The 12,886-nt window shown below is 36.5% G+C and overlaps 1 pseudogene; it reads right to left on the reverse strand.

Annotated features, from left to right (window-relative positions):
* Nucleotides 1-6,542: 6,542 nt before the first annotated feature.
* On the reverse strand, nucleotides 6,543-7,289 carry LOC101715497 (MAPK regulated corepressor interacting protein 2 pseudogene; annotated as a pseudogene).
* Between the last annotated feature and the right edge of the window lie 5,597 nt (nucleotides 7,290-12,886).

The following is a 12,886-nucleotide window of genomic DNA, read 5'->3' on the forward strand; positions in this document are numbered from 1 at the left end:
TTTTTTTTTTTTTTTTTTTGGTACCGGGGATCAAACTCAGGTCCTTGTGCTTGCACAGCAGACAGCGAAACCACTGAGCTAAATTCCCAGCCCTCCAGTTATTCCTTTTTCAGAGACTTAATATTAAGTAAACAAGGGAAAATGTAGGCAAGTGTGCCAGTGAAGGAGCTGTCCTGTAGTTCCCATCAACATGGCCACAGATGGTACACAGTGCACCATAAGAATAGAATTCATATATGTTTTCCTATGAGAGTTCTCTTTTTTTTTTCTCTCCACATCCCCCATACACAGCAGGTTCTAAAATTCTTTCCTTTCGCTCATTTATATGGTTCTTTAGAAATCCTCAGTGGCCTTATTTACCCCATCCCTCCCCCAGGCAGAGAAACTGGAGCTTCCTCAGCTCAGAGTCCCCTGGACTGCTGGTGTTCTTTGTCTCACTGCTTTTCTGCAGAGAATCCTCAACAGCAGGCAATTCTGTGGACCTCACCATCAGCACAGAGCATACCAATGGAAATAACCCAAGACATAAATATAGAGTGGGTATGAGCTTGATTGACAGTGGTTTTAAATTTTTCCTTAAGTTTTCTCTATTTTACCAGTTTTCTAAAAATAGAATGTGTTGCATATATAACCTAAATAAAACATCTAGCTTAATTGTGAAATATTTGCTATTCTCTTCAGGGTCCTACTGTTCTCTTTATTTTGTGGAAGGTGCTTTTTGTAATATTACTCATCTGTAGATTCTAAAAACAGCAGCAAAGCTTATTAGGTAACAAAGAGAGTCAACCGTGCCAAAGCCTCCTCATAGGAATCCTCTGAACACTTGTGCCTACGCTAATCCTGAATACTCTCGTGTAGTGTGCAGGGCTGAATACTCTTACTTCCATACCACAGGAGGAAAATTGTACAATTAATCTTGTCCCTTCTAGATCATCTCAAGACTTGAGAACCAAGAAAATAGCTGAAGAGAATGTGGTGGGTATCAAAGGAATTTTCTCTAAAATAGCAAGGATAACCAAATGCTAAAATGGAAGTTCAGCAAAGATGCAATACATGCATCATTTCATCTATACCTGTCTTGATTTTTCTTGTTATCTTTGACTAACATTCGAGAATTCCTGTCTCTTAATTTCCAGCCTGTGGACATAGTGTAAATTAATATTATGCCCAACTTTCATAAGTTGTGGAGGTAAAACATTAGTACCTTGCAAAAACACACATGCAAAATTCCAAATTGCTTCTTTTGTCTAGTAACTGGAGATGTTTGGGGAAATCAAAATACATTCATGAGGAAGCATTATAACCTTCTACCTGTGAGCTCAAAACTACCCTTATTTCCCTTCTGTACTAATACTTTGTGTTCACTGTTTTGTCATGTTATTCCTCCCAGCCTTGCTCCCTTCACACTGTAATGGGTTCCCAAATAATTTTATAAATTTTTCTCCACATTTCCTTTGTCATCATCCATGAGCCTGGGCTTCATTCCATCACCTTGGAACCACACCCAAACTGCCACCTCATTGCTACTGGCAGCCTCTTCCTGTAGCTTCTGCAGGCTGTTGCCACTGTGGACATTCTCTTAACTGATCTCTCCGCACTCCATTATACTGATGGCCCACTGGTATACATCACTCACCTTGCCTCCTTCTACTCTCTTTAAATGGGGAAACCATTCCCTTCTACTTATACAAGCAGAGCTTTTAAGTAACAAGTATTTAGTTATCAAAGTTTTAGAAGTTTTTGTATTGCATATGCATCTTTTTTCTTTTCCCTCTCCTGCACTGACTAGATTGAATTCAGCTAAATTAACAATGAGCACACAATACTCAGATCCATTATTCTATACTGAGCTCTTCAAGCTCTGAGGGTGATTCCAGTTTGTATTAGAATTTTTTTCTCTAAGAGAGAATTCTTTTCAGAGGTCCCCATAATCCTCCTTTGAAATTTCTCATTATCAATGATAGTTCAAGTCCTAGGAAGTCTATAAATACAAATAAAACCCATTAATTCACATTCCTCGAATTCTTTTATTGGGAAGTTCTTTTGCCTCTCACTATATATTAATTAATTCAAACATACACAGGTATAGAGAGAACTCTGAGCCACATACCCAACCTTATTCCCTCACCAAGAATTTTTTTAATTTCTTATTTATATTTCCTTTCACTTGTTTTTCTTTTCAGATATTTTAAGCATAAATATGTGAAGAATAAACAAAAATAGAATTTTTCAATCTTTTACCTGTCTTTCAGTTATTCAGAAATGAAAAAGATGAAAACAGTTGAGAAAGAGCTTATGAGGTACCAGTAATTATTTTAAATATTTAAAATATAATACATTTTAACCTTCTGCACAACATATAAGCTTATGTGCTAGGTATTATTATCACCAGACACATTTTACCTGTGGAAAAACTAAGCCACATAGAGTGTATGGAATTCTTTAAGATTACATAATTACTGGCTAACAGAGCTTGCTATGGAACCAGAGTCCATGATACTTACTAAACATTATACATCTGTCTCAATAAGAGATGCTTTTAAAAACAGATACTCAAAAGTAAAATCCAGTTTTTAATTTTTAGCCTGTCATTTAAATTTACTTGGTTCTATATTTTACATCCATAAAAAGGAAAATCTTGATATAATTAATTTTATTGTTAGTGTCTAATTGATACCCTTCATAGTAGCTTGAGACTCTGATTTTTATTAGTTTTATTGACATATTATTTTTTCTTCTTTGTGCATGAACACACTCTGAAAATTTAGTCCAACCAAATCTCATTGTGTAGCTTATTAACTATTGAATTCCCAGTCCCCAGGATGGTACTCATACATATTTTATGCTCAATAAATGTTCATTGAAAAATAGATTAATTATTTCATTAACACTGGGCAGTAAACTATCCACTATGGTTAAAAAGATACAATAAGATGCTGTTGTTGATGCTAATGGGCCTCTGACCTAAAGTCTAAAAAGCCTATGTCAATGCAATATAATAAATGCAAATCCCAGTAAACTAAGAACGTAAAGGAAATAGAAGACGATTCTGGGTAAATTGAGAATGCTAGGGAAAATAGAAAACTAAATGAAAATTTCTGCTTTTGTACAATTTAGAGTGATTTTTAAAGTCTGAATCTGAATTTTTTTTTTGGTACCAGGGATCAAACTCCAGACCTTGAGCTTGTGAGGCAGGCAGCTGAACCACTGAGCTAAATTCCCGGCCCTGAATTTGAATTTGAATTTCTATTTGTTTTTTTTATTTTTTTTATTCTTTTATTGGTACATTTTAGGTATACAAGACAATCACATTTCTCACTGGGAACTTGTACCTTTACATAATGCATCTTGGTTCTTATTTTTTCCCCATTCCTAGCCCTCCCTTCACCCCCTCCACCCTTCCCTATTTACAAAGACTTTATTTCCTTTTTTTCCATTTCTCAGCATTTTTTGTTTCCCTTCTTTCCTTTCCCCTGCCCCTTCCACTACCCCTACCATTTTGGACCTTTTCTTCCTATTTTGCATTATTGATTAATCATTCTAATCATTGGTACATTTTAGGTATACAATATAATGACATTCATCATTGGAAATTTGCACCTTTATATAGTCTCTCTTGGTTCTTATTTTTCACCCTTGCCCAGCCCTCCCTTCAATCCCTCCATTCCTATTTGCAAAGATTTTGTTCCTATTTTTCCATTTTCTCATATTAATCCCATTCCCTTCTATCCTTTCCCCTAGCCCTCCCACTTCCTTCCCTTTGCCCCTTTTCTTCCTATTTCACATTACCTATTATACATTTAGTTCTTATTTACACTTTCAGTTTCTCACACCAGAGAAACTATTCGGTATTTATACATGTGTGTCCTATTTATTTCACTTAAGAGTATCTCCTCAATGTGCATCCACTTAGCTATAAATGTCTCTAATTTCTCATTTTTTATGGCTGAGTAGTCTCAAAACCAGACTCCCAGATCACCTAGAGCAACCCCAAAGGGAAATGAGATGAAACTCTCTGATACTCAACCACCTGGACCCACTGAACTGGCAACAAAAGGGGATCTGGAAAAAATGAAATCAGAAATAATTTCTCAGATAACAGGAGAAATTGTGCCCCTAGTGCAAGACATGATTAATAAATCTAGAGAGGAGCTCAGGAACATGATGGAATCCCAACATAGGAAAAAAATAGAATCCATAAAGCAGATGCAAATAGATTTCCAGGACATGAAAAACTCCATTGAAAGTCTACACAGCAGAATGAGCCAATGTGAGGACAGAATTTCAGATATAGAAGATAAGGTTGCAATTAGTGACCAGGAAAAGAAAAATTGCTTCAAAATTATAAGGGAGCATGAGAAATCAATCCAGCAGCTGCTAGATGATGCAAAGAAGAATAACATAAGACTGATTGGAGTCAATGAAGAAAGAGGAGAGAGTGCAGATGACATAAAAGATCTCTTCACAGAAATAATGGCAGAAAACTTTCCAAGCAGGGAAAAAGAGCTTGACATACAGATAAGTGAGGCATATAGGACTCCAGATAGCCTTGGTCAAAAAAAATACTACACATAGGCATATAATTGTTAAGATTCCAGAAACTCAACAGAAGAACAAAGTTCTACAAGCAGTTAGAGAAAAGAAACAAATCACATACAAAGGAAAGCCCATCAGAATCACAGCAGACTTCTCAACACAAACCATCAAGGCAAGAAGAACTTGGAGTGACATATTCCAAGCCCTAAAAGGAAACAGCCTCCAACCCAGATTGATGTACCCTGCAAAACTATCCTTCAAAATTGATGGAGAATTAAGATACTTTCATGACAAAGAGCACCTTAGGAACTTCGTGAATACCAAACCAGCACTCCAAAGAATTTTACACAATATCCTAGGAACAGACATTGAGGATCACAACCCCAGGAAGCAAAGCAGAATGAACCCATCTGGCATGACAAGAAATTAAATGTAAAGAGGGAGAGCCCAAAAAAAAAGAAATTTCTATTTGTGTACACTCTTGTTTCTTTCTGTTTCAAGATGACCTTTCTATTGGTAATGTTTGAGAATAGAGAGAGCTGTGTTTGCTCTGTTACACCCCACAAGTGTTGTGTAGTATCTGTACTCACAGTCTCGGTTTTTTGTTTGTTTGTTTTTTAATGTTCTAAGCAGTGACTAATTATCCTTTAAATCATAAGAAAAGCTCTATTCTAAAATAGATGTTCTAGAAGTATTTGAGTTTGGTTAGCACTTAAGCTTTGTTATCTCTCCCAACCATCAGTACTTGGCCGCCTGATCTAATGATGCTGGATGTTTTCTCCAGCTCATCTTTGGTACTGTTACAATTTATCTTTACTCTTCACTTGGTCAAGACACATTTTGTAGTGCACTTATCAATCTATTTTAAAGGGAGATTACTTTAGAAGAAACTACTGATGTTGAAAAAGAAGTCTCAGTCTCTGCTCTCAAATATGTAAAATCTCACTGAAAGACAAAGTTTCTGCTTAGCAAATAACTGTAGACCAATACAAGTTAGTCAATAATCAAGAAATAAAACGTATGGTACATTAAAGGAGTGTAATAATTAAAATGTTTCAACATATTATAACCAAGTTGCTGAAAGCTGAAGACAAGGGGAAAAAACTTTAAAACATCAAAGGAAGAGATATGAGCAACTGGGGAGAGATTATTGAATACTACAGATTTCTCCATAGAAACTATGAGTCAAAGTTAAAGAATGGTTAACATACAATGCAATGTTTGTTAAAATATCTTTGTGCTATAAAAATACTCTCAGTAAAGGAAACTAAGATAATCCACTGTTGATTCAATGCTTAAAAGAATTGCTGAAGAAATTTTTCAGACAGAAGAATAGTGAGTTCCCCAATGAAACTTGAAACCTCTGAAAAGAGGGAAATATACAGAATATATGAATATCCTAGATTGGTTTTGTGGACTGTTACTGTCTTGGGTTCTTTCACATGCATTTAAAAATCAAAGGCAAAGTTTAAACACTTTCTCACATTTTTAATATACAAAGATACAATATATAAAACAACTTTGACATGAAGTTAGGAGAAGGAAAGGACCCATACTGTGGTAAGATTTGTATAATGCTACTTATAGTAGTAAAATGTTGTCCCTAATTAGAATGTAAAAAGTACAAATCTATATATTATAATCCCAAGAGCAACCACAAAAATAAGTATTCAAAAAAGTGTAATAGAAAAGCACACTGGCAAATTAGTAAAAATAATAAATTCAAACATACAAAAATTTGGGCCTGGGAGGTATCTCAATGGCACAGTGCCTGCCTGTCAGGTGTGAGGCCCTGAGTTTGATTGGTGGTACAAAAAATTATACTAAATATAAATGATATAAACATATAAATAGAGTACAGAAATGGATTAAAATACTTTCTTTATAATTTTATACAAGAAACTCACTTAATTATAAATACAAGATAAACATACAAACCCTTAGAAAGCTTGAGCATTTATTTATTTATTTATTTATTTATTTAATTTTTTTTTTTTTTTAGTTTCTCAACTTTATTAGCCTGGAGGTCTTCCTTGCCAGCTCCAGGGGCTGGTCCCTGGGTACAGTGAGCAGGATTGAGGTCAGACAGGTTTGGTCCCTGGCCCCTGGCAGCTTGGAGCAGCTCACCAAAAGGGAACAACAGGTGCAAAAGTCCAAATGCTGCCACTTCAGGTGTGGCTGGCACCCAGCCAGGCCGCATGGTAGATAGGGAACCATGGTCCTCTTCTGGCAAGCAGTCCTCCCTAGCAGCATTCATTCTCAGGCAGCCAGTATGAACAGTTGGTGATTCTAGCCAGGAACTGCTGTGCCCACCACTCATCCAGGTCAATGGGCACAAAGTTCTGCAGCCGGGGATCAGGGGTCCTCTCCACATACTGCACAGGTTTTGGCCCACTCTCACCAGCTGGGCCACCACCCAGCTGTTGTTCCACCTGCTGCCAGGCTTTGGACACAAAGCAGACGTTCTCCTCGTGGCCCAGTGTGTAGGTCTCCTGGGTCCCCTCGAGGAATGGGGATGTGGCGAGGGGCCACCGGCCATTCACTCGATTGAACACAAGCCTTGGCCCTTGACTCGCCAGGGGCCAGGGGCCAGGCCGTGGCATCGAGGGCTGTGCCCCCGGGGGTGGTGAAGTCGGCGGCGGGGGTTGCCGGCATTTCAGGAGCTCGCCCAGCCTGCTCTCCACTTGATGCTGCATGGGACCTGTGCGGTGCTGCGTGACCACCTTGCTGGGCCCCTTGGTGATGGTGTACATCGTGCGCCGGCCCGCACCCAGGGCCGGCCCGTAGCCACTCACCCACCCTCCCTCTCCATTAGCTAGCACCTTGAGCATTTATATTATCAGAGAAAGTAGGCTTCTGAGGAAGGAATACTGCTAGTGTTTCAGGGATTATTGCAGGGATTATTATTTTTATTCATAAAAACGTCAGTTCTTAAGAAGGCATAACAATCAATAAATGATAACTGTATATATACCTAGCAGCAAAATAGAGATGTTAATCTGGTAGAACCACTGTGGAAGAGTTTGATAGTTCCTTAGTAAGTTAAATAAGCACTTCATGACCCAACAGTAGCATTCTTCAATGTGAGAGATAAACACTTATGTTCAAAAGAAACTTCAGTGGGAATACTCATATAAATGCCATTCACAGTCACCAGTGATTGGAAAAGTCCAAAATGTCCTCCACCAAATAAAAGGATTAAGAACATGCCTGGCACATCTGTAGAATAAAATATCACTGGGCAAGGAAGGAATGAACTGTTGATTTACACAACAATTTAGATGACTCTTTAATGTATTATGTCCAAATGGTTACATAGTGCACGATTCCTATTTAGCTATCATTCTTGAAATGATCAAAATATGGTAGTGAAGAATCTGTCGTTGATTCATAAGCACTGGAAGAAGGAGGAAGGTCCCACTATAAAGTTGAAGTATAAGAGAAAAGTAAGGAAGAGATAAAGCTGCTTTGAATCCTAATTGCAATGCTTGTGCCAGGAATTGATGCACTTGTTAAAGTCATCACATATACACCATAAAGACGATATTCTAGTTTACTGAATGATAAAAGAGAAACAAAATGAAATAAAACACTAAGCATAGCATTCATATTTTCCTCAACCTGTTCTCAGGTGTATGGATTACCTTAGCTAGGCACATATGTGATATGCATACTGTCTTAATCCATATTTGGGTGCTAATAAGACATCACAGCCTGGGCATGTTATGTGTAAAAGAGGTTTTCTTTGCTCATGATTCTCATCCAAGGTCAAAGGGACTCATTTGCAGGCAGTCTTCTTGCTGGCAGGGTTCAGAAGTGGCTCAGTGTATCGCATGGAGAGAGACGGGGAGTGTGTGTGTATCTTCTGTTCTTTCTCTCTCCTCATCAATCTCCCAGGAACCCACCTTAAGATTTCACTCTAAAGAACTAATCTAACCTTCACCACTTCGCAAAGGCTGCAAGTTCCATCCTTTTAATACTTCACAATGAGGATTAAATTTCAGCACATGAAAACATGGGGGACACTAATAGATTTCCAAACTGTAGCACACACTGTTCTCAATATGAATTACCTTTTTTTATCTACTATTATTGGAACAGGATTTTTTTCCTGCCTGTTATCTTTTATTCTCCACCCATCATGTTCTGCTCCTATCAAATGTTGAAGTCAAAATAGCTGCTATCTTTTTAGACAAAGAAATTTTTTGTAAGGGAATTCTTGGGACTGTCATGGTGCTCGTAACGTATAGTATCCTCGTGATGATGGTACTTGCACAAGTGGCGCATTTTCTATAAGTTCATCAAGTAATCTAAGCTTGTTTTTACATGCATATATAAAAAGTTTAAAAATGAAAATTAAAATAAGTCTCATACATTTCAAAAAACATGTAGAATGTTAATCTCCTGAGGACTTTCTGAACTTCCTGCAGGATTAATATATATTACTTTAGTGCACATATGGCAATATGACCGGTTATAAAACCAGTCATATTTTAGTATAATTATGTGTATGCATGTATGTATGTTAATGTGTGCATGCACACATGCACATATATCTTGCTCACTTACCTAAAAGGAAGTAAAAGATTTAACCTTCTAGTTCCTGGTGCCATACTAATATTTGGTTGGCAGCAATAGACATTCTTTGAACAAACATTGAAACAGAAAGCTGTGTAGATCTGCTGTGTTTAAAACTGTTATCCATATGCGTTGATTTCTTTGTCCTAGAATCTCACCTTTGGCCAACCTGCCCTAACTTGAAAATATCAGATACTGAATTTTCTTAACTTCTCCTTTTTTGGATTATTGTTTGACTACCAATAATACTGATCCTTTTCATTAATGCCATAGAACTAGTCCTGGTCACATGAGACAATCAAAGGACATGCAGTCTAGGAAAGATTACTTGCAGTATTCTTGTGAGAATTGACAGAGAGAAATGAAATGGTCAAGTGTAACACAATTTTGTGGGTCATGGAACCAGAATATGCTTCAATATCTTTGACTTTCTGGGGCTTGTTGGAAGTAGACTTTCTCTAGATGTTGATTTTCCCCAAACAAATTCGCTAAGTTTAATTATTCCTGGAAGGTCAGGCCACTGGGGATTTTGAGACCAGTTCTTCAATGGGATTACTGTAATCGATGCTACTACAGTGGTATATTGAAACATTCTGATATGGATTTAACTTACCAACATCCCCAAGGGCCTGGTGTGCATAATTGATTGCTATAATATTAACATTATCCATTAAGAGATTTGATGACTCATGATCCTATGGACCATACTAATTTTAGTTGATATATAACTAGTGCACATTTTTCTCGTTTTCTAGTCTCTGAAAATCATTATTTAGGAGTGTGCTCAATAGCAGAGAGAAGAAATGTGCTTGATGAAAGTTGCATGAGAGTATGACCACAAGAGAGGAAGAACAGATTTGATTCCCATCAGTGCTACGTATTTCCCTCAAAACTGATACCTCTTGAACTTTGATTTTTATGTTTCTACAAATTAATGTCACATGATGCATATCGATGTAGGAATACCGACTGAGAGCTTACTGAACCATTACATAGAGAAGGCTAAACTTTCAAGGAACATGAGTTGAGTACTTCAAAATATTTGTAAAGTCACAAAGTATAAATTTATAACACAATTTAGATTCAGTTCTGTTTTCAAGCCCTGATGTAATGACCACAAGTTATAGAAAATCCTAAGAAACTACAGACCTACACACAGCAAGTGAAGACTGAGTCACCTGCTTTATTTTTTGTTAAAACAGGAGGAAATAAAAGCTCGCTGCTAAGCTGGTTAATATGTATAGTGTTTTTTTTAATGAATGCTTAAAAGGAATAATAATAATTAGAATAATAACGCTAAGCTTTAAGAAAATGTGTTTTATCTTCAAAGCACTTCACAAAAGTGTATGTAGTTAATCTCTGCACCTTAAAAGTAACTTGCCAAAATATTTTGTTGGACACCAGATGCGTTTCAGAAGGGTTTCACTCACCTTTTCATTTTCTTGGGCATAACTCTGTATGTTTAAAAATGGACTGTAGAAAATAAAACCCATCAAAGGCTTCTTTTTAAATGCAAATAAGCTTCTTTTTTGTGGAAAGAAATGTTCAGTGGAAACTGACTATAAGCCCAATTATGTTGAGCCTGTATAATAAGGGTCATGTTGTATAGGGCTAAAAGAGGCTCCACTATTCTGTCTCTGCTCAGGTCGGTACAAAGAGAAACAAGCTTAAATACCAGAGGGCTAAGTAAATATATTGTTAGCTACTGTTATGCAGGAATTAAATTCACTGGCAATTAAAATCTTTACTGAAATGTACTAATTTAGCAAAAACCAAGCCGAACCATTTTATTTGATCCAGTTGACCCCTCTTTCCAACTGATTCTGGCAAAACATTTTCAGATAGACCCAGTGCTGCCCTTACAGGCACAAACACAGACATAAAACGCAAGAAACAGAGCTGGGGCTGCCCCAGGCAAATTCCCAGGAGGCAGGTGAAATGTCCTGCACCTTGCACTTCTAGTTCCCTTGCATTTACAGAGTCTCTGAGTTAACACCTGACACCAGTGGCCCTGGCAGCAACCCACCCAGCATGGAGGAGTAACACTCCTTTTCTTTCATTCCTTACTTCCTTTTTACTTTTAAAATGACAGGAGCAATGCCTATTAATTGTTGAAATGAATTCAACTCAGAGAGATAAATATGAAGGAAAGATAAACAAATACCTTCTTATCCCACCAGTGGTAACACCATTAAATTCCTTCAGATCTCAATAAACATATCTGATTTAATAAAAAATAGTACTCAGTATACTTGTGTATTATAACCCTCAAAAAGATGAGCATATATTTTTATAGCTTTTCATGACAATATGAATATTTATAGCATCAACCTAATTGTTACATGTCACTTTATTTCTAAACATCATTTACTAATTGTAACAATCTCTGAATTTACTGGATCGTAAAAATCACTTAGAGGATGATTTTTTAAAAATATACAATCATGAGCCCTTTCCTGGGTTGACTCTATCAGGATATCTAGGAAAGGGTCTTAAGAACTTCTATTTTTATTTAACAAGCTCCCCAGGTTATTTTTAAAACACTGGCTAAAATCTTGTGCTGTTTAATTCCAACTTGTTTTTGTTATTATAAATAACTCTAGTACATGTTATCTACTCACTACATTCTGGCCTGACTATTTACTTAGTTTAAATGCAAAGAGGTGAAATCACGTGCTCAAACAGTATGCACATTTAAAAATTTTTGGCACATCTTACCAAACTGGTCGCAATCAAGGTGGCAGTAATTTCTGTCTTTATCCCTATACATGGTCGGTACTATGTTGGTAGTCAGAATCAAGAGTGACTTGATTCAGGATCTTTGTGATTCCCATGGCTGCCATTGTGCTTCATTTCCAAGTTAGTAATAGTTACAAATAAAAATAGGAGGAGGAATTCTACAGGAACTGCGATCTATTTTCTAGGAAATGTCAACTATGTAAGTTGGAAAATAACACCTTATTCACTTCCATCCCTTTTATAAATGTTACATTTTACCATTCACTGTGGGATTTTGGAAACAAAAATTTGCTAACTCTTCTAATCCAGGGTTATTTTCATTTGGCTGTTCATTAAACCATAAGGGATAATTATATAAAAACAAGTTTTAAGTTCACCTGAATCAGTGAAGAAGAATTTTTGGAAATTTAAACCTGCTTAAGTTTTGTTTTGCACAATCAGGCTGGAAAACTCTGCTTTGGCTACACTTCTTAGTTTTTGAATGAGAAAAACAGCTCAGGACATTATCTTTTGGCCCAGAGCTGAGGAATCATTTGGCCATTTGGTGAGTGACGAAGCTGTGATTAGAAGTCATGTCTGTGAATACAGAATGTTTTCTGGTATTTCATTTTATGATTAGGTCTGTGAATTTACCCCAAAATATCCATTTTATTAAAATGCTACAACTAAAAGTTATTATTTTCCAAATTCAATTATACTTAGGCACATAAAATTTGATCAAGTAGCTAATACAAATTTAGTAACCAATAAAATAACACTTAAAGGAATACTTTCAAGTTTTATAATAATGTATTGCTTCCTTATTGATGTAAATAAAGACAAATATTACAGAATTTTGCTTAAATGTAAACTGATGAACTAAAAACTTTCTCCTAAGAACCCTTATTTTAAATTTTTCCTTGCAATTTTTCTGGCATGTATCAGTGAGAACTGATTAACATCAATTCTATGTTAATGGCCTTTAAAGATGAGTTTTCATAGCTATTCAACTCTTCCTTGAAGAAGTGTACATGCACTGTGCCTGAAGGATCCT

Source organism: Heterocephalus glaber, unplaced genomic scaffold (assembly GCF_053883595.1).
Source record: "Heterocephalus glaber isolate CG9 unplaced genomic scaffold, H.glaber_assembly_v1.0 deba00001608, whole genome shotgun sequence".
Classification (NCBI taxonomy): Eukaryota; Metazoa; Chordata; class Mammalia; order Rodentia; family Bathyergidae; genus Heterocephalus; species Heterocephalus glaber.